The following is a 23,890-nucleotide window of genomic DNA, read 5'->3' as shown; positions in this document are numbered from 1 at the left end:
CTTTGGGGGGTAAAGAACTTCTAGTCAATGGAGAACTAAATTGCTCAACATAACAAATTTGTCTGTCTTTAAATAGTCATGGTGTTGGGGAGGGTGATAATTATGACGATGACTGTGATGACCAGATTATCTACAGGAGCTTTGAGCCTGGCTGGACGCTTGAGCCAGATACATGATCAGGGACATTCCCATTCAAAGAAAGGAACATTTCCCTCAACATAGCAGCAGACTGGAAGTGAAGAGGCTAAGAAGTAATAAGACAAGTATGGACGCCTTACTCTGTAAAGGAACATGCCACATGGTCTTGAGAACCAGTGATTTCTGATATCTAATTTTACATCTACATTTTCTGTATTTTAATAAATTAACTTGGCAGAGTACAATTTCCTGTGACTCTAACAGTATTTAAGCTTTGAGGTTGCTTAAGCACATGGACCTGCTCCGATAGGCCTTAGTATCGTGTTCATATGGTCATCTTTATAAGATGACCATGAGTAAAATTTTGAAAAAAGAAAAAAAAAAAAGCAATGTTAAGATAATTTTAACATAATTAAATCTCTTTCTCTTTCAATTCCAACTTCCTCTGTATCATATTTCTCATCCTATTAGTTGATTATAGAGTAGCCACAGGTATTTTGGGAATCCAATTGAGGAAAAGTTGAGTTTAGAGTTGGAGTGTTCATTTAATTTGGGTTAAAGGGAGTGCATTTTATAGTTAGCCATAATTTTAACATATAGTTATATAAGAATATGTTTAACATGCCACTGAACTAAGGTAGCTCCGCTGATCTCCAGGGATGTTTGGAAGTCTAACACCGAACCTAGGCCAAGATAGGGATGAAATACGTTAGCTAATGAATTTTAACCTGATGTTGAAAATGCAAAATTTCCTTGGAAGTACCCTGTACTAGCTTGTCTACGTTGTTTATCATATATATATGTACTTACACAGCCTGGATTTAACTACATGACCAGTAGGATATAAGAGCACCTTAAGCGAACTCATACATTGATTCCCCTGAAAGCATGGTGTCTTCTACATACCTTGGCTGTTCATAATCTAAAAACAATGTATGTCTTATGATACCCATAAAGGACACTTACGGACTATGCCTGGACATCTTAGAACTGCTATATTATTGCCTGTACACTTTCTCCTGCTAGTACCTTTTACCTTTATTAAATCCTCACATGTCTAGGCCCTATGGAGTCCCATGAATCCTTTCAATCATTTAACTCTGTGTCATAACTTATTACTTAGTTATGACAGGACATATATGAATTGGAATAACATATGATAGTATTATAACCAACCATTATGTTGTGACTTCTCTTTGTTAAAGAAAAGTGCAGGGCCAGAGGTACTGCAGTACCAGTGTGCCCTACATCCTCTGTGTTTAGCACTGAGTGTGAGTAGTAAAGACAATACAAGGTTTGAAAATTACAGAGCAAAAAACTACCTTATGTAAACTCTTACAATCATCAGACTCGTAAAATTTAAAGTGGAAAATTTGGTTCTCATCAATGCTTAATTGAAAAGGTGCTTCATTCTTGTCAGGTATACTCTTGATAATTCGCATATACAATTAAATATGAATCATAATTTTTGATAAAATGTATCAGAGTATTTGTATTTGTGGAGGGAAAACTTTCAGAAGTACTGCAGAGAGTAAATATATCTATGGGTGATTTTGCATTTCTATGAATTCCAACTCTCAATAGCAAAAGTTCATTTTCATCAACTTAGAGAGATGAAAGACTAAAACATCTATTCTGTGTGTGTATAATATATAAATTATTGTATATAATATACAAATTATTAAATTATATATTACATGTAAATATATATGTAAAACATGTACATTTTGATTTGTACATGGTCATCTTAAGAGACAAAGAGAAAACATTTGTCAAAATACAGCACACTTTTTGTTGATTAAAACACTCAAAAATTAGGAATAATAGGGAACTTCCTTAACCTGAAAAAGGGCATTTATGAAAAACATAGCTAACGTCATACTTAATGGTGAAAGACTGAATACAGCCTCCTGCCCCTAGGATTAAGAGCAAGGCAAAGGTGTCTACTCCCATCACTTCTATTTGACAATATACTAGAAATTCTTTCAGGGCAATTAGGCAAGAAAAAGCAATAAAGAAATAAAGGCATCCAGGTTGGAAAGGAAGGAACACAATTATCTCCATTCACAATGGCATGATCTTTTTTGAGGGAAATCTTAAGAAATACAAACACACAAACTAGACCTTTTAAATTTCAGTACGCTGCTTACCATGATACAAGATAAATATGCAAAATTGAATTTCTATATGCTAGCAATTAAAAATAAAAATAATTGAAATTAAAAATTCCATTTTCTATAGCATTAAAAAGGACAAATATTTAAGAATAAATTTAATTAAGGGAGACACTGAAAATAATAAAATACTGTTGAAATAAATTTATCTTTGTTTACTCCAGTCTTTTATTTATGAATGTTTTAATGAGTGTACAATGAAGTGGAATCTAGTAGCTAATTTTCCCCTACTCTTTCCATTTTATAGTCATTTTGCATGACTGTTGTGAAATAAGAATAAGACTAAAACATTGACTAATTCTAAGTTAACATTATTAGAAACTAAAGATCACCACTGTAATTAAGGAAAATCTGAAGGAGGAAATTATCTTACTGAATTAATCAACTAGTTACTACATTTCCCAGAAAAATTCTAAAGAGTTAAAGGGTTAAGGATTTCTGCAATCCTTGTATGACCAAAAATAACATGCCTTGATCCTAAGCCAAATATTTTTCTTTCCAAATGTGAAATTGCAGAACACAATTTCCCAGTTTTCCTTACTCTTATGCATCTCCTTGTGAAAACAGATCAATTATAACTAACCTCAGGGACATATTTCCCTTTGGCCCACATCACATTTCTGTTTCTTAATATTCTTTTCTCATGATCATCCTAATGCTTGTAACATATAAAATATCTGCTTATTGCCAGAAGTCAAGATACCCTCACTTTGAACTGATCCTCCTACTCAAGCAGCCGTAAAGCTTTACCTTTTTCATCTGTTTTCTAGTGGTTTTACTTTAGGACTTTCAACAAAGAGAATGGTAGAGTATATCCTTTCATTCTGATGATCACAAAAGTAAAAAACAATTTTGGAATTCAGCCAGTGAGGGTGAAGGTCTTTTTAAGGTTAAATCTGTAAATGTTTACTATTTTCTTGTTGCTGTGAGAGTTAATCTTAACTAAAGAGTTTTATTTATTACTCAACATATAAAAATTTAATGTATATCATGAGGCTTATAATGAAGTGACACTAGTAAAACATTTCTGCTATAGGAAACTGTATCCTTGATCCGGCTACATAATGTTTGTTTCAGGAAGATGTACTTTTACCTTTATTCTGTAAACACATTCATCATATTTCTTAAAATTTACCCAACACTAGCATGTGACCTAATCATATAATTGGTCTACTGCTACATCTTTGTCCTCTTACCAGTCAGAAAACATCATTTCTCTTTTTTTTTTTTTGGCTTTACATTCTTCCCAGAGAATACTAGAATTTGAGTCCTTCTAGTATATTCCAGTCCAAACACTGAAACTCCATGTTTGCATGAAAATAGCAGCAGACCAACCAACATTAAGGTTTTTTTAATTTATTTTTTATTTTTTTTAATGCTTTATAGGGGTTAGGACTTCGATGGACTAGGTAGCCTCAGGGACCATTGAAACTTTGATCTGCAATCCCTCTAATTATTATTTTATTATTATTATTTTTTGCTACATTTAGTGTTTGTATTCTAACGAGTGTCTGCACCTCCCCAATTAAGAACACTGTTATTAAGAACACAGACAGTGGTGGTGGTGATGAGGCTGGTGGTAGTGGTGGTCTAGAAAGTTGATTCTCTAATATGTCTGCACATCAGAATTATATGGGGTAGTTTTTATACTTAAATTTTGATTGCATCAGACATGGCTTATTTTATGTATCTCAGTTAAGGCTTAGGAATTTCTTTGTTTTAAAACATCCATGGGAATTTTTGTGAAGCGAGTATATGAACTAGCATTTAGGAACATATTGTCTAGATCCCACTAAACCAGGAGTCTCTGATTAGCTTACTAAGTACATTTTAGCACATTTTATTGTATACTTTTCAAAAGAATTGTGTACTCTGGGACTTCCCTGGTGGCACAGTGGTTAAGAATCTGCCTGCCAATGCAGGGGACACGGGTTCAAGCCCTGGTCTGGGGAGATCCCACATGCCAGGGAGCAACTAAGCCCGTGCGCCACAACTACTGAGCCTGTGCTCTAGAGCCCACGAGCCACAACTGCTGAGCCCGCGTGCCACAACTACTGAAGCCCACGCGCCTAGAGCCCGTGCTCCGCGACAAGAGAAGCTACCGCAATGAGAAGCCCACGTACCACAACGAAGAGTAGCCCCTGCTCGCTGCAACTAGAGAAAGCCTGCGTGCAGCAATGAAGACCCAACACAGCCAAAAATATAAATAAATAAATAAATTTATTAAAAAAAAAATTGTGTACTCTGCTTGTTAAAAGTTGAAATTCACTTAGAGCCTTTAGTATGAAATACTTTCTAGCTAATCATAAGTGTAATAAAAGAAAGACTAAAAACAAGGACTGCATCATACTTTGGGTATTTTTTCTTTTTTTTTTTTTTTTTACAACTTTTATGAATGAACTGGTCTTTTTCAGGACCAAGTTATAAAGTCAATATTAAAAGTAAAAGTGATGATATAATTTTTAAAATAATGTCCACCCAGAATAATTTATACATCAGCAATGCAGTCCAGAGAGATTATATGACTTTTCCAAAGTCACAGTCCTTCATGGCTTAAGAATCAGAATTTAAACTCTTTTGAATTTCAGTTCAACACATCTCTTATTATACCATACTGTTTATTATACAATTAAAAAAATTATGGGATTTATTTCTTGAGATTTTTCTGTGATATCAAAAAATCTAGTAATTCCTGTCAAAATATAATTGTCATGAGTATCCTATCCAAAAGGAACAGAACAGTTTGGGTATTCAACGAAGCTGTAATAACTCAAGATTTCAACCTTCTCTATTTAGTTAAGTAAGTTTCCTTCCCAACTCCCTCCTGACACAGTGTCCTCAGGCCCATCAACCCTATACTTTAAAGCTCCAGCATAATTTATTAACATTACTGTGGAGTAACTGAACATTATCTTATGTCATTCTTAGCCCTTCAGAAATGACTTGCCATTTTTAGCAAGTATTTATAAGAAATATAAGTTTCTCAAAAGTGGTTCATTCTGTCAAAAGCATATTTCTTTTGCCTTTTATAGCCTTTTAAAACAACTTTACTGAGTAGTACCAAAAAGAATAATTCACACAATTACCATACTATAGTTTCAAGAAATGGCAAAATGCTTCAGTGATCCATAAATATCATGTTGATAGAAGTTTCTAATATTTGTTCCTAGAGTCATCTTGTGAAACTGTATTTTCATAGTAAAAGTTCTCTAGACTAGAAATTCTGACAAATGATTGCTTCTTCTCTACATAGCATCATAAGTCACAGAGATGCTTATGGCCCTTGATAACTGACAATATTTGAAAACAATTTTCATATACTTGGCATTTATAGCAGGCAAACTGCCCTCTGTGTATTGTATTGATATCTGGGACTGTTCCTAAAAAAGATAATTTCATAATTTTTCTCGACATATTACTTTTAATATTCCTTGGAAAATTAGAACCTAGTCAATAGTAATTACATTTTACCTAGGTCACTTTTAATATTCCTTGGAAAATTAGAACCTAGTCAATAGTAATTACATTTTACCTAGGTCACACTAAATGGAGTGTTTATAGCTAATGGAGTGTTTGCAGCTTGGAACAGATGGAACAGATCTAACAAATATTTCACTGGAAGAAAATAAATTGACCCTACATGGGCTGAAGAGACACAAGGGGAATTTCAGGGAGTTGGTTCGTGTATGTGAACAAAACACATTTATATATATGACTTTTATAACTTATGAAGATATATATATATCTTATTGCTAGTATTATTAAATAGCAAAAGAAATTTATTTTATGAGAAAAGTAGTTGCTTGGGAAATGGTCAGTATTTATTTTCAACCACTTTAGACAGCAAATCTTGAAGGTATAAGTTGACCCATGTACTGGAAATCTTCTGTTGGTCTCTCCAAATAAACATTAACCATTTTTTTTTCTCTATTCTGTGTCTAAGGTAGTTGAACAATATGAAAATATCAGTGACTCCCTGGCTTCTGGTTTCTGTTTGTGTTTGACCAATGGAGAATGCTAATAATAGATAGAAAAGAGAGAAAAGAAATAAAGCCAGCGTATTTGTTTCCCCAGGTTCCTTCCTGCAGGGCTGCCTGGGAAAGCTTGATCAAAGCTTGATCATCTTTTGAGCAAAGATCATAGAACCTTTCAGGTGGTTTTCTCCACAAAGATCTGTCTCCGTGCTCAGATAATTGCTGCCAGCCTTTACCCATAGGGGTGGTGACCATGACCTGCTGTTAGGATCAACTTTGTACTTCACTGTTGCTTGTAGCTTATCTACAACCTACCCACCCCTGTGTAAGTTGTTCCTTTATCATGCATTGGCCACAAATTACCCAAATTTGAGTATGCCATCTGTTTTTTTGCCATGAAAGTGAATGATACAAGCTATGTTCTTTGCTTTGTTTAATCCCTAAATGGCTCTCATCATGTTACCCATTTTTCTGCCCTTCCCTCCCGTAACTGTCCCTCCTCTAATTCTCCCTATCTTATTGCTCAATTATGCACACAATATCAAAGTCTGAAACTGGTGTCATACTAGATTTTTCTATCCCTTTCTCTTCCGTCTAATACTTACGATCGATTGAGCATTTTTTTGCTTATGGAGATTCCTCATCTTGGAACATCTTTTCCCCTTGCTTTCTTGGAAATTTTCCATTTTCATTTTAAATACAAACTCAGGTAAAATGTCTTCCAGTGAGTTGACCCTGAAATAGTCACCCATGCCAAGTCTAACTATTGACCCCCATCCTGCTTCAGAACCCCACTCTTGCTTCTATTTGTTTTGGGTTGTATTTTATTTGTTTGCATAGCATGTTTCCCGAACCAGACACAGAGCTCCTTCAAGCAAAAACATTTATTCATTCCCTGTCTGAGAGGTTTTCAAAGTACTTGAGAAAGTATGAGTGCTCGATGAATGTTTATTAATGAAATTAGAGTTAGTTTAGTATCTTGTTTGTTGTTTTTCATGCAACATACTCAAGATGTCAGAATTCACAGGCCCTAGCTTTGAAGGATGAGGAAGTGCACTTCTTACCTTTGGGAAGTGGTGGGAAGGGGACAATGTTTACAAAAGAGACAAATGACAAAACATGGGGGGGTGAAGGATTCTTCCAAACTCTCCAACTGTGACAAAATCTGAGAGCTATAAGTAATGCTATGAACAATTCTTATAGTAATAAGAATTGTATTCTTATAGTAATGCTATGAGCAAATCTCATCCTAACTTCAGCATTTCAACACCACTAAATCAGTTTAGTCAGTTTAGTCTCAAAATAAAATTCTGGTACTTCAAATGATGAGTTACCTTTATGAATAATATACACTCAACTCTATAGACAATATCTTGTCCAGGTGATTTCACTGGGTCCTACTTTACATACTATTTTCCTCAAGTATTACAGGTTAAGTTGGTGTCATATTTTGACACCATGATTTAATTTGGCAACACACACTCTGCTTTGATGCTTTGTTCTGGCACGCTCTACTTGGGTGACATGCTCATGGGAAACACAACATCTTACATACAGATTTAACAGCCCTTTTGAGGTTTTTAAATAAATAGTTCTAAATTTTAAACAGTGCTCTATTTTTAACAACTAAAGCAAACAGTCTGCCTATGACACTTTGGCATTCCAGAGCCACAGGCCTATCTAAAACGTTCAAAATCATCCTGTCTAAACAGGGGTAGCAATCCTCTGTGACCATCTGCCCTGACCCTGCCCCATTTTAATACCCAGGACTATGCATTTTAATGTTGGCCTACAGATCATTTAATCCTTCTGTTTTTGTTCAATTAAGTTAAAATGAAACTGGCAAAGAGAAGGACTTTCTATAAGCTCCCTACTTCACAGTTCTGACCTGTGATATGAGATCAGAAGTAACTATTTAATATCTATAAATATTTTTTGAAAATGTTATAGTATCAAAAACTAAGAATGCTTATTCCAGAGCATATTTTTTCTTTTGTTATATGATCTCAAAGGACACTTTTCTCCTCACCACAGACAGCTTAAGTAACAGTGTAATTTAAAATTATGTTTTATCACTTTTTTTCACATTAAAACTAACAGAATTAGAAACTTCCTCATCTCCTGCATTCAGTGAAATGAATATGAGAATGATCAATTCAATGCTTATTGGAACAGAGAGACATGCTTTTAACTAAACTCTACACGCTATCTCCACAAACACACATACCTTACTTTGTAAGTTGAAATAAATTTTACTGGAGCTCTTATCTGATTTTTCTGCATGTTCTCATTTGAAAAACTTGATGAATTCAGTTATAAGCTTCTATTCCTATACTGACTTTTCCCAAGGCTCTTCTTCCCCAGTCCTCTCTTCAGCTTTACTCTTCATAAAATCTTTGAAAAAAAAAAGTTTTGAAAAAAAAAATCTATAAAATATTCCAAAATTTTCTTGTTGATGACCCCAGGCTTTCAAAAGCACAATTCTCTTTTGCATTTTCCAGAAAACAAATGCAGATATTCATTAATAAGTGTTCTTAAAGACTTCATGCATGATATCTATTGTCTTTAAAATTCTAAAGAAAATACTTTTCTTCTAGGTCACAAAAAAATTCCAGGGATGAAAGGCAACAGGAGCAGCAAGAAGGTGGAGATTAGATAGATGGAGAGGTAGATAGAGATGATATAGGTATAGACATAGATGGATAGGTACAGTATACACACACACACACACACACACACACACACACACACACACATACATTTCCATTATTTATTTCTGAAAGCCAAACGGACTTCGAAAACAAAAGTATAGAGAGTATCACACCTAAGTATGATGCATTTAATGGATGTGTAAAAGGGAACAACTAACATTATTTGAAGGAACTCACCATTCCTTTTGATTTTAGCAACAAGCTAATTGAGTTTGCATCTAAAATGGGAGAAATGTCATAATTAACTCATGAAGCAAACACTAATTTCAAATTCAAAATGGTGGTTTGCTGATGGAGCATTTAATAGAAAGCAACAACAATATTTTGGCTTTTACTGACACTGATAACACATTTAAAATATCCTTTTGGTTTTTATTTTGTTAATATTATTATTTTAATTCAGGAAGCTCATCAAAGGGAGTAACTAAGAAAGATTATTGATTTTATGTTGGAAAGAAATGTAGATAAAGCTTTCTGTCATTATTCCTGTGTGAACCATACTGTTACTAAACCATTCCTCTGATACTAATTAATCAAATAATTAGCTTAAAGTAAACATCATTTGATGCTCAAAATTTGAGATTCACGCAGATCTCCCTAAAATTTTTTTGGTTTTCTATCTAATTCTTTACAAAACAGCAATCAGGGGAATAGGGAAGAAATTTGTTACACAACAATACAGTTTTATTTCAGGTATAATTTACAGTGAAAAGATATCTTTAAGATGTTGAAAATAGATATATAAGCATATATGTATATACATGTATGTATATACACACACCAACATATATATTAATATATATAGTCAACGTATATCTCTTTATACAATGAAAATATCTTTCAAATTATGATAGGCCATAAATAAAACTAAGAGAACCAGATGGTGGCAAGCCTGCACTACACAAAATAATACAGAAAGTTTCTCAGGGAAATTATATAAGATGGAAACTCAGATCTTCAGGAATAAATGAAAAGTGTTGAAATGGTAAATATATGTGTAAATATAAGATTATTTTCTCTGTTAATTTATTTAAAATAACATACAATTAATTAAAGGGCAATTTTGACATTGAATTGTGGGTTTTTATAGCATATGTAGATGTAATGCATATAACAAATATGCTGCAAAGAACAGGGAGTGTATGAGTGGAACTATGCATTTTCAAGGATTTTACATTTAAGATAAGGTGGTACTGTATTAACTTTAAGTAGGTTTCCAAAATTTAAGGAAATATATTTTAGTTACTAGAACAACCACTAAAATAAAACAAATTAAGTAAAATAAAAGAATGCAAAGAGTTATGGCTAAAAAGTAAATAGAAAAACTAAAATTGAATTCTAAACAATATTTACTTACCCCAGAGAGGATAAGAATGGTGGAGATGTAAGTAAGGGCCAGATTTTGATAGATTTTCTGTGCACTGAAACAAGGTTGGAATTAGCATGAAGACCAGGGAGAGTCCCTGCAGGGTCTTGATCTTGGGTCAGGTTTGATTTGCCCTTAGAAGGATCACTCTGGGTCCTATGTGGAAAGTAGTTTAATAGAACATTTAGATGAGAGGAACAAAGACCAATGGGATCATTATTATAGAATCCAAGTAAATATCAGGAGAGTCTGAATTATGGCAATGGCAATAAATGAAAGAGAAAGAAGGGAGGTAAATAATTACGAAGCAAGCAGAACTCACTGGATTTAGTACTGAATGGATTTAGGGTTATGATAGGAGACAGTGGAATCTGAAATAACTTTCAGCATCCTGATACAGGTGGCTCACCTAACATTATAAAATCCTGTAATAAAATTCATGAACTTTAGTGAGAAAGAACGTTTTCCTGAGGAGCTATGTAAAGATGCATATTCAGGGATTCTGTTTTTATCTTGTGAAATTCTTGAAAATTCTGGTTCAGGTTGAGGAATTCTCTCCTAGAATTTTGAGATGACAATTATAGCCAATTTTCAAGTCCAATTTACAAATGGTTCCTGAATACGGACTGTGATTCCAGGCTTGATTAAGCAATCGTGGGATGGATTATTGCCTGCATTTTTTCAAAGACATACAACTACACTCACAGACTTTAGAACCCTGCCAAAAACATGGGTAAACAATGAAACTCTCAGGTAATTACAAAAGACAATAAGTAATTAAATGTCAAAGTAAGTGATTGTAAATAATGAAATCTACTACTACCCCTGGCTTAAATGGCCAAAATACAAATGATGAGGATGGTCCTCTCCAAATATATTTTCCGGGCCTACAGTTACTGAGGTCAACAAAATCAATGAAAATACTTTCGCAGTCTTAACACCATTTATAGGCTATTTCTTTTTTTAAGGAAACAATACAAATTTTCTGAGTATATAAATATTGATTCCACTTTGTTTCATTTTTGTTTTACTTTCCAAAATGTACAAAACCTGCTAATTAGAAACAAACCCATGCTTACATTAAAATGAAGATTTAAGTTTATCAATACCTGCTGTTTCTGAATGATATAGCATCAAGATTTTATTCTGTTCATTTTTACTTTCAAATATAACAGGGCACTAATATTATTTAAAGAGTTGTTTTGTAGGTATTTCTGTGTATCACATGGTAGCATTATAAATATGCACATCCTGTTAAAATTTAATAGGATAAATTAAGCATATTAAAAATGGGTACTAGCATGATTAGTTTCGCTGGCAATCTAAATGGCATTCACAGAGAGACTTTTTCTTTTCTCTGTGAGTGCTGATGGGAATTTTGGTGTCAGACAAATGTCTGCTAGAATCAAAAGAGCATGTCAAAGCATAGACAGCAGAAGCAAGAAGAACTATAATTCTGCAGCCTGTGGAACGAAAACCACATTCACAGAAAGATAGACAAAATGAAAAGGCAGAGGACTATGTACCAGATGAAGGAACAAGATAAAACCCCAGAAAAACAATTAAAGGAAATGGAGATAGGCAACTTTCCAGAAAAAAAAATTCAGAATAATGATAGTGAAGATGATCCAGGACCTCGGAAAAAGAATGGAGGCAAAGATCAAGAAGATGCAAGAAATGTTTAACAAAGGCCTAGAAGAATTAAAGAGCAAACACCTAGAAGAATTAAAGAACAAACAAACAGAGATGAACAATACAGTAACTGAAATGAAAAACAGACTAGAAGGAATCAATAGCAGAATAACTAAGGTCAAAGAACGGATAAGTGACCTGGAAGACAGAATTGTGGAATTGAATGCCACAGAACAGAATAAAGAAAAAAGAATGAAAAGAAATGAAAACAGCCTAAGAGACCTCTGGGACAATATTACATGTACCAACATTCACATTATAGGGGTTCCAGAAGGAGAAAAGAGAGAGAAAGGACCTGAGAAAATATTTGAAGAGATTATAGTCAAAAACTTCCCTAACATGGGAAAGGAAATAGTCACCCAAGTCCAGGAAGCGCAGAGAGTCCCAAGCAAGATAAACCCAAGGAGAAACATGCTGAGACACATGGTAATCAAACTGACAAAAAATAAAGACAAAGAAAAATTATTAAAAGCAGCAAGGGAAAAATGACAAATAACATACAAGGGAACTCCCATAAGGTTAACAGCTGATTTCTCAGCAGAAACTCTACAAGCCAGAAGGGAGTGGCACGATATACTTAAAGTGATGAAAGGGAAGAACCTACAACCAAGATTACTCTACCCAGCAAGGTTCTCATTCACATTCGACAGAGAAATCAAAAGCTTTACAGACAAACAAAACCTAAGAGAATTCAGCACCACTAAACCAGCTCTACAAAAAATGCTAAAGGAACTTCTCTAAGTGGGAAACACAGGAGAAGAAAAAGGACCTACAAAAACAAACCCATAACAATTAAGAAAATGGTAATAGGAACATACATATCGATAATCATCTTAAATGTGAATGGATTAAATGCTCCAACCAAAAGACATAGCTCGCTGAAAGGATACGAAAACAAGACCCATATATATGCTGTCTAGAAGAGACCCACTTCAGACCTAGGGACACATACAGATTGAAAGTGAGGGGATGGAAAAAGATATTCCATGCAAATGGAAATCAAAAGAAAGCTGGAGTAGCAATACTCATATCAGATAAAATACACTTTAAAATAAAGAATGTTACAAGAGACAAGTAAGGACACTACATAATAATCAAGGGATCAATCCAAGAAGAAGATATAACAATTCTAAATATATATGCCCCCAACATGGGAGCACCTCAATACATAAGGCAACTGCTAACAGCTATAAAAGAGGAAATCAACAGTAACACAACAATACTGGGGGATTTTAAAACGTCACTTACACCAACTGACAGATCATGCAGTCAGAAAATTAATAAGGAAACACAAGCTTTAAATGACACAACAGACCAGATAGATTTAACTGATACTTATAGGACATTCCACCTGAAAAGAGCAGATTACACTTTCTTCTCAAGTGCACACAGAACATTCTCCAGGATAGATCACATCTTGGGTCACAAATCAAGCCTCAGTAAATCTGAGATAATTGAAACTATATCAAGCATCTTTTCTGACCACAATGCTATGAGATTAGAAATCAATTACGGGGGAAAAAAATGTAAAAACACAAACACATGGAGGCTAAACAATATGTTACTAAATAACTAGAGATCACTGACAAAATCAGAGAGGAAATCAAAAAATACCTAGAGACAAATGACAATGAAAACATGAGGATGCAAACCTATGGGATGCAGCAAAAGCAGTTGTAAGAGGGAAGTTTATAGCAATACAATCCTACCTCAAGAAACAAGAAAAATCTCAAATAAAAAATCTAACCTGACAACTAAAGGAACTAGAGAAAGAAGAACAAACAAAACCCAAAATTAGTAGAAGGAAAGAAATCATAAAGATCAGAGCAGAAATAAATGAAATAGAAACAAAGAAAACAATGGCAAAGATCAATAAAAGTAAAAGCTGGTTCTTTGAGAAGATAAACAAAATTGATAAGCCTTTAGCCAGATCATCAGGAAAAAGCGGGAGAGGACTCAAATCAATAAAATTAGAAATGAAAAAGGAGAAGTTACAACAGACACCACAGAAATACAAAGCATCCTAAGAGACTACTACAAGCAACTCTATGCCAAAGAAATGGACAACCTGGAAGGAATGGACAGATTCATAGAAAGGTATAACCTTCCAAGACTGAACCAGGAAGAAACAGAAAATATGAACAGACCAATCACAAGTAATGAAATTGAAACAGAGATTAAAAATCTTCCAACAAACAAAAGTCCAGGACCAGCTGGCTTCACATGTGAATTCTATCAAACATTTTAGAGAAGAGCTAACACCCATGCTTCTCAAACTCTTCCAAAAAACTGCAGAAGAAGGAACACTCCCAAACTCATTCTAAGAGGCCACCATCACCCTGATACCAAAACCAGACAGAGACACTACAAAAAAAGAAAGTTACAGTCCAATATCACTGATGAACATATGACGGGAACCAGCTTCAAGCTGACACAGTTCTTGCAGCTTAAAGCACGGCAAAGTCCTGCTTAATTCTTGACAGGACCCAAAAGAGTTATTAGAGAAGATATGAGTCTCGGCCTGTGAGGTTGCTTGTGGTTTCTCTAACTATAGTTTGTCCTTGGCACGTTTCGGCAATCACAGTCTGTTCTCACGCATGTTTGTATTCTGGTTCGCAGAATGTTTTGTACTATAACTTCAACATTAAGGAAATACTGTCTGATGATTCTGTCTTGTGATTTTAACAAAAACATGTATTGCCTACTGCAATCTATAAAAAGAGTTTTGATGGGAAATAAGGTGTGTGTGCTTGTACACCACCCTCCTGACCCTGTCTCTTCTTAATCCCCTCACCTGTTCTCAGGACTTGTTCCTCAGTCTTACAGTGACTGACAAATATAGCTGAAAAATCCTCAACAAAATACTAGCAAACAGAATCCAACAAGAGTAAAGAATCATACACCATGATCAAGTGGGATTTATCCCAGGGATGCAAGGATTCTTCAAAATATGCAAATCAATCAGTGTGATACACCATATTAACAAATTGAAGAATAAAAACCATATGATCATCTCAATAGATGCAGAAAAAGCTTTTGACAAAATTCAACACCCATTTATCATAAAAACTCTCCAGAAAGTGGGCATAGAGGGAACCTACCTCAACATAATAGAGGCCATATACGACAAACCCACAGCAAACATCATTCTCAATGGTGAAAAACAGAAAGCATTTCCTCTATGATCAGGAACAACACAAGGATGTCCACTCTCACTACTATTATTCAACATACGTCTGGAAGTTCTAGCCACAGCAATCAGAGACAAAAAAGAAATAAAAGGAATACAAACTGGAAAAGAAGAAGTAAAACTGTCACTGTTTGCAGATGACATGATACCATACATAGAAAATCCTCAAGATGCCACCAGAAAACTACTAGAGCTAATCAATGAATTCAGTAAAGTTGCAGGATACAAAATTAATGTACAGAAATCTCTGGCATTCCTATACACTAACAATGAAACATTTGAAAGAGAAATTAAGGAAACAATCCCATTCACCATTGCAACAAAAAGAATAAAATACCTAGGAATAAACCTACCTAAGGAGGTAAAAGAACTGGGCTCAGAAAACTATAAGACACTGATGAAAGAAATTTAAGATGACACAAACAGATGGAGAAATATACCATGTTCTTGGATGACAAGAATAAACACTGTAAAAGTGACTAAATCACCCAAAGCAATCTACAGATTCAATGCAATCCCTATCAAATTACCAATTGCATTTTTTGTGGAACTAGAACAAAAAATCTTAAAATTTGTATGGAGACACAAAAGACCCCAAATAGCCAAAGCAATCTTGAGAAAGAAAAACGGAGCTGGAGGAATCAGACTCCCTGACTTCAGACTACACTACAAAGCTACAGTAATCAAGACAATATGGTACTGGCACAAAAACAGAAATATAGATCAATGGAACAGGATAGAAAGCCCAGAGATAAACCCACGCACCTACTGTCAACTAATCTATGATAAAGGAGGCAAGGATATACAATGGAGAAAAGACAGTCTCTTCAATAAGTGGTGCTGGAAAAACTGGACAGCTACGTTTGAAAGAATGAAGTTAGAACACTCCCTAACACCATACACCAAAATAAACTCAAAATGGATTAAAGACCTAAATGTAAGACTGGACACTACAACACTCTTAGAAGAAAACATAGGCAGAACACTCTTTGACATTAATCACAGCAAGGTCTTTTTTGACCCACCTCCTAGAGGAATGGAAATAAAAACAAAAATATACAAATGGGACCTAATGAAACTTAAAATCTTTTGCACAGCAAAGGAAACTATAAACAAGACGAAAAAACAACCCTCAGAATGGGAGAAAATATTTGCAAATGAATCAAAAGACAGAGGATTAACCTCCAAAATATAAACAGCTCATGCAACTCAATATTAAAAAAACAAACAACCCAATCCAAAAAAGGGCAGAAGACTTCAACAGACATTTCTCCAAAGACACACAGATGGCCAAGAGGCACATGAAAAGATGCTCAACATCACTGATTATTAGAGAAATGCAAATCAAAACTAAAATGAGGTATCACCTCGCACCAGTTAGAATAGGCATCATAAGAAAATCTACAAACAACAAATACTGGAGAGGGTGTGGAGAAAAGGGAACCCTCTTGCACTGTTGGTGGGATTGTAAATTGATACAGCCACTATGGAGAATAATATGAAATTTCCTTAAAAAACTAAAAATAGAGTTGCCATATGACCCAGCAATACCACTCCTGGGCATATACCCAGAGAAAACCATAATTCAAAAAGACACATGCAACCCAGTGTTCATTGCATCACTATTTACCATAGCCAGGTCATGGAAGCAACCTAAGCGCCCATCGAGAGATGAAAGGATAAAGAAGATGTGGTACATATATAAAATGGAATATTACTCAGCCATAAAAAGGAATGTAATTGGGTCATTTGTAGAGACATGGATGGACCTAGAGACTGTCATACAGAGTGAAGTAAGTCAGAAAGAGAAAGACAAATACCATATATTAACACATCTATGTGGAATCTAGAAAACTGGTACAAATGAACCGGTTTGCAAGGCAGAAATAGAGACACAGATGTAGAGAACAAATGTATGGACACCAAGGGGGGAAAGTGGGGGGGGGGGATGGTGGTGGGATGAATTGGGAGATTGGGACTCACATGTATACACTAATATGTATAAAATAGATAACTAATGAAAACCTGCTGTATAATAAATAAATTAAATTAAATTTTAAGAAAAGAGCATTTCATCATTATGATATTGTTATAGCTCCCTAGATAGCCAACTCATGTCTCCTCATTAGAAAGTAAGTGGCAGCATTGATGATGAAGTTCACCTTGCCCAGGAATTGTCCTTTCTGACAAGAAGTCAAATGCTATGTGACAGAAGCCTCACTCAGATACAATTTAGATAAATTTGAGGTTTCATGAAGCTCTGAACTCTACAGGTCATTGCTATGAAAGAGGTGCTACAGAGGTGCTGGATGACTGAGAGAAGTCCCTTAGCTCAACTACTAGGCAAAATATAGGACTGTTAGGGGCCCCAGATAGGACTTTTAGGGGCTAAGTTGTGTCTTAAAAAAATCATATCTTGAAGTCTATTTCCTAGTACCTCAGCATGCCACTATATTTGAAGATAGGGCCTTTAAACAGGCAATTATGGCAAAATGAAGCCAGATGAGTGGGTCCTAATCCAACGTGACTGGTATCTACATAAGAAGAGATTAGGACACAGACATGCACAGAGGAAAGACCATGTGAAGACAGAGAAAAGATGGTCATCTACAAGCTAAGGAGTGAAGTGCTCAGAGGAAACCAACCCTGCTGACACCTTGATCTTGGACTTCCAGCCTCTCTTGAGAAAATAAATTTTTGTTGTTTAAACCACCCAGTCTGTGGTACTTTGTTATGGCATTCTTATCAAATTAACACATGAGCATAAGCTCCAGCCCAGGTGGAACTTCATACTGTCATTTAACCAAGTCTTTATAGAGTATGTCTCCCCAAAAAAGCAAAGACTTCATCCCTTGAATTACAGGAAATTTGGTGTGACTCATCTAATTAAAATCATATGTCAGTGTCCTTATACCTGTTTTTTTGCCAACGCTGTCTAGGCAGTAACTTAATGCCACCTCTTTTTGACATTCTAAACAGGAAGAACAGTCATTCTCTGACTTTAATTACAATTAGCACAACTACAGTGTCTTTTATGCTCAAGGAATGACCCTGTATATCTTGGCAACCAAACCAGTCTTGAAATTTAAGAATGAATTGCAGTACTGTGCCAAAACTGTACTTTCATCAGAAAGCAAGTGCCCAAGAATATTAACCTCTTTTTGATGTATAAGCATACTGGAAAATATATCCTCTAATTATAATGACCAGGGTTTTTGAATCCCAAATTGAAATGCATGGTATGAAAAAGAATTTTTTAAAATACTAATTGTGTGTGAATTCAAATCAATGAAAAGTTTTACAACTGTATAAACATTAAGTCCACTTTTTTTGGTCCATTTAATGAGTTGTCATTGCCATAAAGAGAAAAATCCTAAAAAATTAGAATAACAGAGAAACTCGATATACATTGGTCGTGCCTCTAGGGAGAAGCTTCCTAGCTCAGATATACTGTGGGAGTTTTAAATAAGAAAAATAAACATGCTTGAAGAGTACAGAAAGCTCTCCCTCCAATTTATGATTGATTCATATGGACCAAGCAAGCCCCAGGCATATCAGCTTCAGGCAAGGATGCAGGTTTTGACTAATGAAAAGGCCCAGCTGGTATGATGCAGGACAACTTATAAATGTTTCCCCCTTATAAGAAGAGTCTGTGATCGATTTGCAAGTTGAGAAGAAGGAGCCATAGAGAGAGTCTTTTCAGAAGAGAAAGAGGAAGCAGGCTTTAAGATACTTCTCCTACTCCTTGATGTGGTATATGATCACGGTAGAGAGAATGTATAAGACAGGCAAATCTTCCAGAAAAGTTGTTCAGATGAGAGATCTTGAATCTACTCTTTTTTTTTTTTTAATTTTATAGCTACTTTATTTATTTATTTATTATTTATTTTTGGCTGTGTTGGGTCTTCGGTTCGTGCGAGGGCTTTCTCTAGTTGCGGCAAGCGGGGGCCACTCTTCATCGCGGTGCGCGGGCCTTTCACTATCGCGGCCCCTCCCGTTACGGGGCACAGGCTCCAGACGCGCAGGCTCAGTAGTTGTGGCTCACGGGCCCAGCCGCTCCGCGGCATGTGGGATCTTCCCAGACCAGGGCTTGAACCCGTGTCCCCTGCATTAGCAGGCAGATTCTCAACCACTGCGCCACCAGGGAAGCCCCTTGAATCTACTCTTAATGAACAAGAGAAAAATAAATAAATAAAAGGAAGCTGGGTTTCTCACAAGACCTACTTACAAGTCATTTATTTGAGACCGAGTTCTTTAAAAAAAAAAGACTTTTAGCTGTGCAGTCTCACTAATATCCTTTAGGGGTCCTCAAGTGGAAAAACAACATTCTAGCCCAGAGTCAACTTTATGTAAGAATCCATGGGATACAGAAGAAAATCAGAGGGACAAGTACAGTGCAAAGAGAACGTCACAGTATTCTGAACAGAAATCATTTTCCATTGCCAGCAAAGAGACTTTACTAGAACCTGGCAATGAGGTCATAAAGGTCAACTACATCCTTCTTACAGTAACATCTTTGTAACTGTCAACTTTATCATTGCTAATGTTTTGCACGTAACCTCACTCCAAAATTGTAATCAATGATTTTTACAAATTCACTTGCAACCAACATAAATATCAAGAGTTATAAACATCTCTAGATACTATTAGATGTATGTATCTAGGCAGGTTAAGCTGACATGTATATCAAGATTCTGGTGCCCAGAGTTGCTAAACTAGATAACTATGCTTTTTTTTTTTTAAGAACATTTTGTTAAATGGGTTGCCTAAGCTATTTATTACAAATGAGTACATTAAGACCAGGGTCTGTGAAGGAAGGAGTCAAACAAAAGGGGAACCAGTAATTTTACACTGTATTAGGAAACAGTTATTTCTTGTGAGCTGTGGGAAATTTGGGATTGATACGTAGAGGAAATAACAAATTCAGAGGGTGTTGCTGAATTTGTAGAATGAAGAGTAGGTACTAAGACACAGATGAGGAATCTAAAGTATGTTTAAGAAGAAGCAGGTCTCACAATGCAGTCGAAAGCAATGGTATATTTAAGGAAGAACACATAACTTTGCGTTGTAGAAGTACATGGAGGCAGTTTAGAATAGAGAAGAAGGCTAAGGCTATGATATTGAGAAATGAGTACCAGGTAGGAACAGAACACTGAAGGATATTAAGAGGGAAAAGATTAGCATCTGATTCATAGTTCAGCTAGATCATTTGAGCCAAAAGGACAACTGAAAATTGGTTCCGAAATAGTAAAATCAACCACCACAATAGCAGCTTCAATTTCTATCCTAAAATGCACTTCTATTTGCATCCCTCAGCTCTTTGAGAATAGGGTAGATAATGATAATTATTTTTATAATATTACCATTATAATTTTAACATTATTGAAGTAATTTACATACAATTTTGTGTACAATTTATCGCAATCTATCAATGTGCCTACTCGCTCCTCCGCCTTCCCTATTGCTGTGGTGTGGTGACTGGGAGCATGCTTCTTCTCCTTAAGATTGTGCAGGACCTTTGAAGCTCCTCTGCTCTGGTACAGATGCAAAAACTGAAGCCCAGAGTGAGACAGGGACCCATCTAGGCATAAGGGGCACAGCTGCCCTGGACTCCTGGAGTTTAAAGAGACTTTGTCAGTGGTGAATTTGCACCAGACAGTTGCTTAACCACCAACACTAAGATCAGGTGACAGACTATTTTCTGTCAAAGGATCTTGGCATGAGAAAGTCCTAGCAAATTTGAGTTTTAAACACTTAGAGAAACATGACTTAAAAAAAAAAAATCACAAAGTTGCAGAATCACTTTTTAATGGCATTTCTACATTCTTTTTGTAGATCCAGTTTTATATATGGACTTTTCTTTCTGTTGAACACCATTGGGTTTTTTTGTTTGTTGGTTGGTTGGTTGGTTGACATGGCTTCTATTATAGACGTGCTTGTAAAAATTCTCTTAGCTTTTGTTGTTGGAATATAAACCATTTTGCTGTTGATTTAGAAAAATATTTTCACGTGATATAGAATTCAAAGTAGACTATGTTTTCACTCATTTTGTTAGGATTTTCAATGTGTTTTAGATTATTTTTTTCTAATAAGTTATTCGTTATTCTTCATTCTTATTTTTGTTTAATAGAAAAAATTATTTTTTCTATTATTGATCTAAAATTTTGGTTGTGAGATTTCTATTTTGTGGTTGTCTCTTTATTCTGGTTTGGATTCACTGAGTTTTTTAGACCATGTTTAATATTACTCAAAAAAGATGGATTTTCTCTGGCCATTATTCACTCAAATATCTTTTCTGTCCTTCATTTATCCCACTATTTTTTTTCTTATTCTGCAAATCACTTTAAATATCATTTCTATTGTCTTCAAATTTACTCATTTTTTTTTCCCTAGAGTCTAATTTGGTATAAGTATCATTTAGCAAATTTTTTACTTCAGACATTCTATTTTAACTTATAGAAATGCTACTTGTCCTTTTGTGTTACTATTTCTCTCTTCATTATGTTAATGTTTTCCTTTACATATTTGCACATATTTTCATATCTCTACCAGATTCTTTTTCCTCTAATTGCATTATTTCTGTCATTAAGTATACCATTTTCCTGATGCTTTGTATGCCCAGTGATGTTTCATTTTATCCTGGACATTATAAATGCTACATTTCTGAGTGTCTAGATTTTGTTGTCTTCCTTAAGAGAGTTTGGGGCATTATTCTACCAGGCAGATCAGCTTGGTCCTTTCAAGGCTTTTTTTTTTTTTTTTTTTTTTTTAAGGCTTATTTTTGTTGTGTGAATTTTTGTTTTTTTGCTTTCCAGCCTTATGTGAAGGGACTGAGGTGTTAAGTAGAAATTAACACCTTATTGTGGAAATCAAGACTTGCTTTTAAGCAAGACTTGCTTTTTTTATTATTGGGCTAGAGCAGCCTATATTCTCAGGTTAGAATTTTCTCACTCCTAAGGTGTGGTCTTTATTCAAATCCTGAATACCCAGAATTTTCCACGAAATCTCACCATTACGATTCGTTAGAACTTTAATATTTCTCAACGCTATAGGAGCTCTGGGAATCGTTACCTGTACTGAGCATTTTCCCCTCTAAGCTTGTTCTTTGTTCACTCTCACGTGTTCCACCCTATGTATGCTCAGCTTAATATTCAGGCAGTCTAAAGTAGCCCTTATACTAATTTATGGAGTTATTTCTGCTACTAGCACCCGTTCAGTATTCTACATGCAATTTCCATTCATTCTGGACTACTTAATCTTTGATCTCTCCTTTAGCAGCTCAAAAATACAATGTATCTGTTTGAATTCCACATTCCCACACTGTGGTTCAATACATGCCCTGAAGCCAAAAAACAGGGCAATGATGGAGATTACCATTCTTTTTCCCATTCTCTCAGGGATAAAGGCTCTGCACTGTCTGTTGTCTAATACATAAACACAGTTGCTTCAGGAATTCTGTCTGGTTTTCTAGATGCATACAACTGGATGGCTAATTAAAAGTACTGAAATCATCATATTGAAAAGATGAAGTTATTTATGATTTTTGAACTGACAATAATTTTATATAATTTTCCACTTGCCAAATATTTCCTAATCCTGAAAGGCTTACAAATATAAATGATTAAGCTTTTCTGGCATTCAATAACCTGCAATATTACAGATGTAATATTATGGTGTACACTTAAGGATAATTCAAAGTAAGATTTGATGATTTTTGTAACAGAGAAACAAAAAGCTTTGGGTTGATGAACAAGGAAAAAAATTAATTCTGCCATTCATTAATTCTGATATGTGATGTTCTCACGGAACACGTTATGGAAGAATGAGATGGGATCTTTGGAAGCAGACATAGTAGAGTGGAGAGTATTCTAAATGTTAGTGCCAGAAGATTTAATAATGAAGGAAAATAAAATTTATATTTAGAATGGAGTTCAGTGCTATTGAGTCCTTAATTTCCTGTATGAAAATGAAGATAACCAGAAAGGCAGGATAGGAAAAGATGGTGAAACATTCTGAATGCAAATTCAGACATATTTTCTGTATGTTCTGTAACATAACATATTCGATATATTCAGTAAGTTGAGAGCCCCTGAAAAAAAAAAGCACTGTTTTAGGAAGAGCAGTCTGACAGCTCTCCAGGTCAATGGCTTGAATGGGAATAAATTTAAAAGTGAGGATGCTATTTAAGAGGTTAGCGGCACAGTCCATAGCAGTGAATACTCAGTGCCACCACTTTGACACTGGGTCTTTAAATAGGAGGGAATTGCTACAAGAGCTATTGTAGAGGGTGAAGTGATAGCACCTGGCAACCTACTGGACATGGGAGTTAAAGCAAGTTGAAGTGTTGAATAATATGCTTAAATTTTCAGTATACTTTTATAGGTGTCTAATTTCTCTTTGTATGATGTATATGGGAAGACCTAGAAGGGATAATGGCCTGATGTACTGATACTGAGCCTGGGTCCTCAGTGTTATAATTGAAATAAGTGAGCCGGAAGTAAAGGAAGGATGAATACAAAAGTGGGTTAAAGAATAAAGGCCCAGAGTCATAACCACAGAAACCAAATATGTTGTTAGATCTGAGGGACAAGTGCTTGTTTGGAAAAAGATGATAAGTCATGATCTAAAGAGATAGGACTAACAGA

Source organism: Balaenoptera borealis (assembly GCF_965194805.1).
Source record: "Balaenoptera borealis genome assembly, chromosome: 11".
Taxonomy (NCBI): domain Eukaryota; kingdom Metazoa; phylum Chordata; class Mammalia; order Artiodactyla; family Balaenopteridae; genus Balaenoptera; species Balaenoptera borealis.
The sequence above is the reverse complement of the archived record's forward strand: the minus strand, read 5'-3'. Positions refer to the sequence as shown.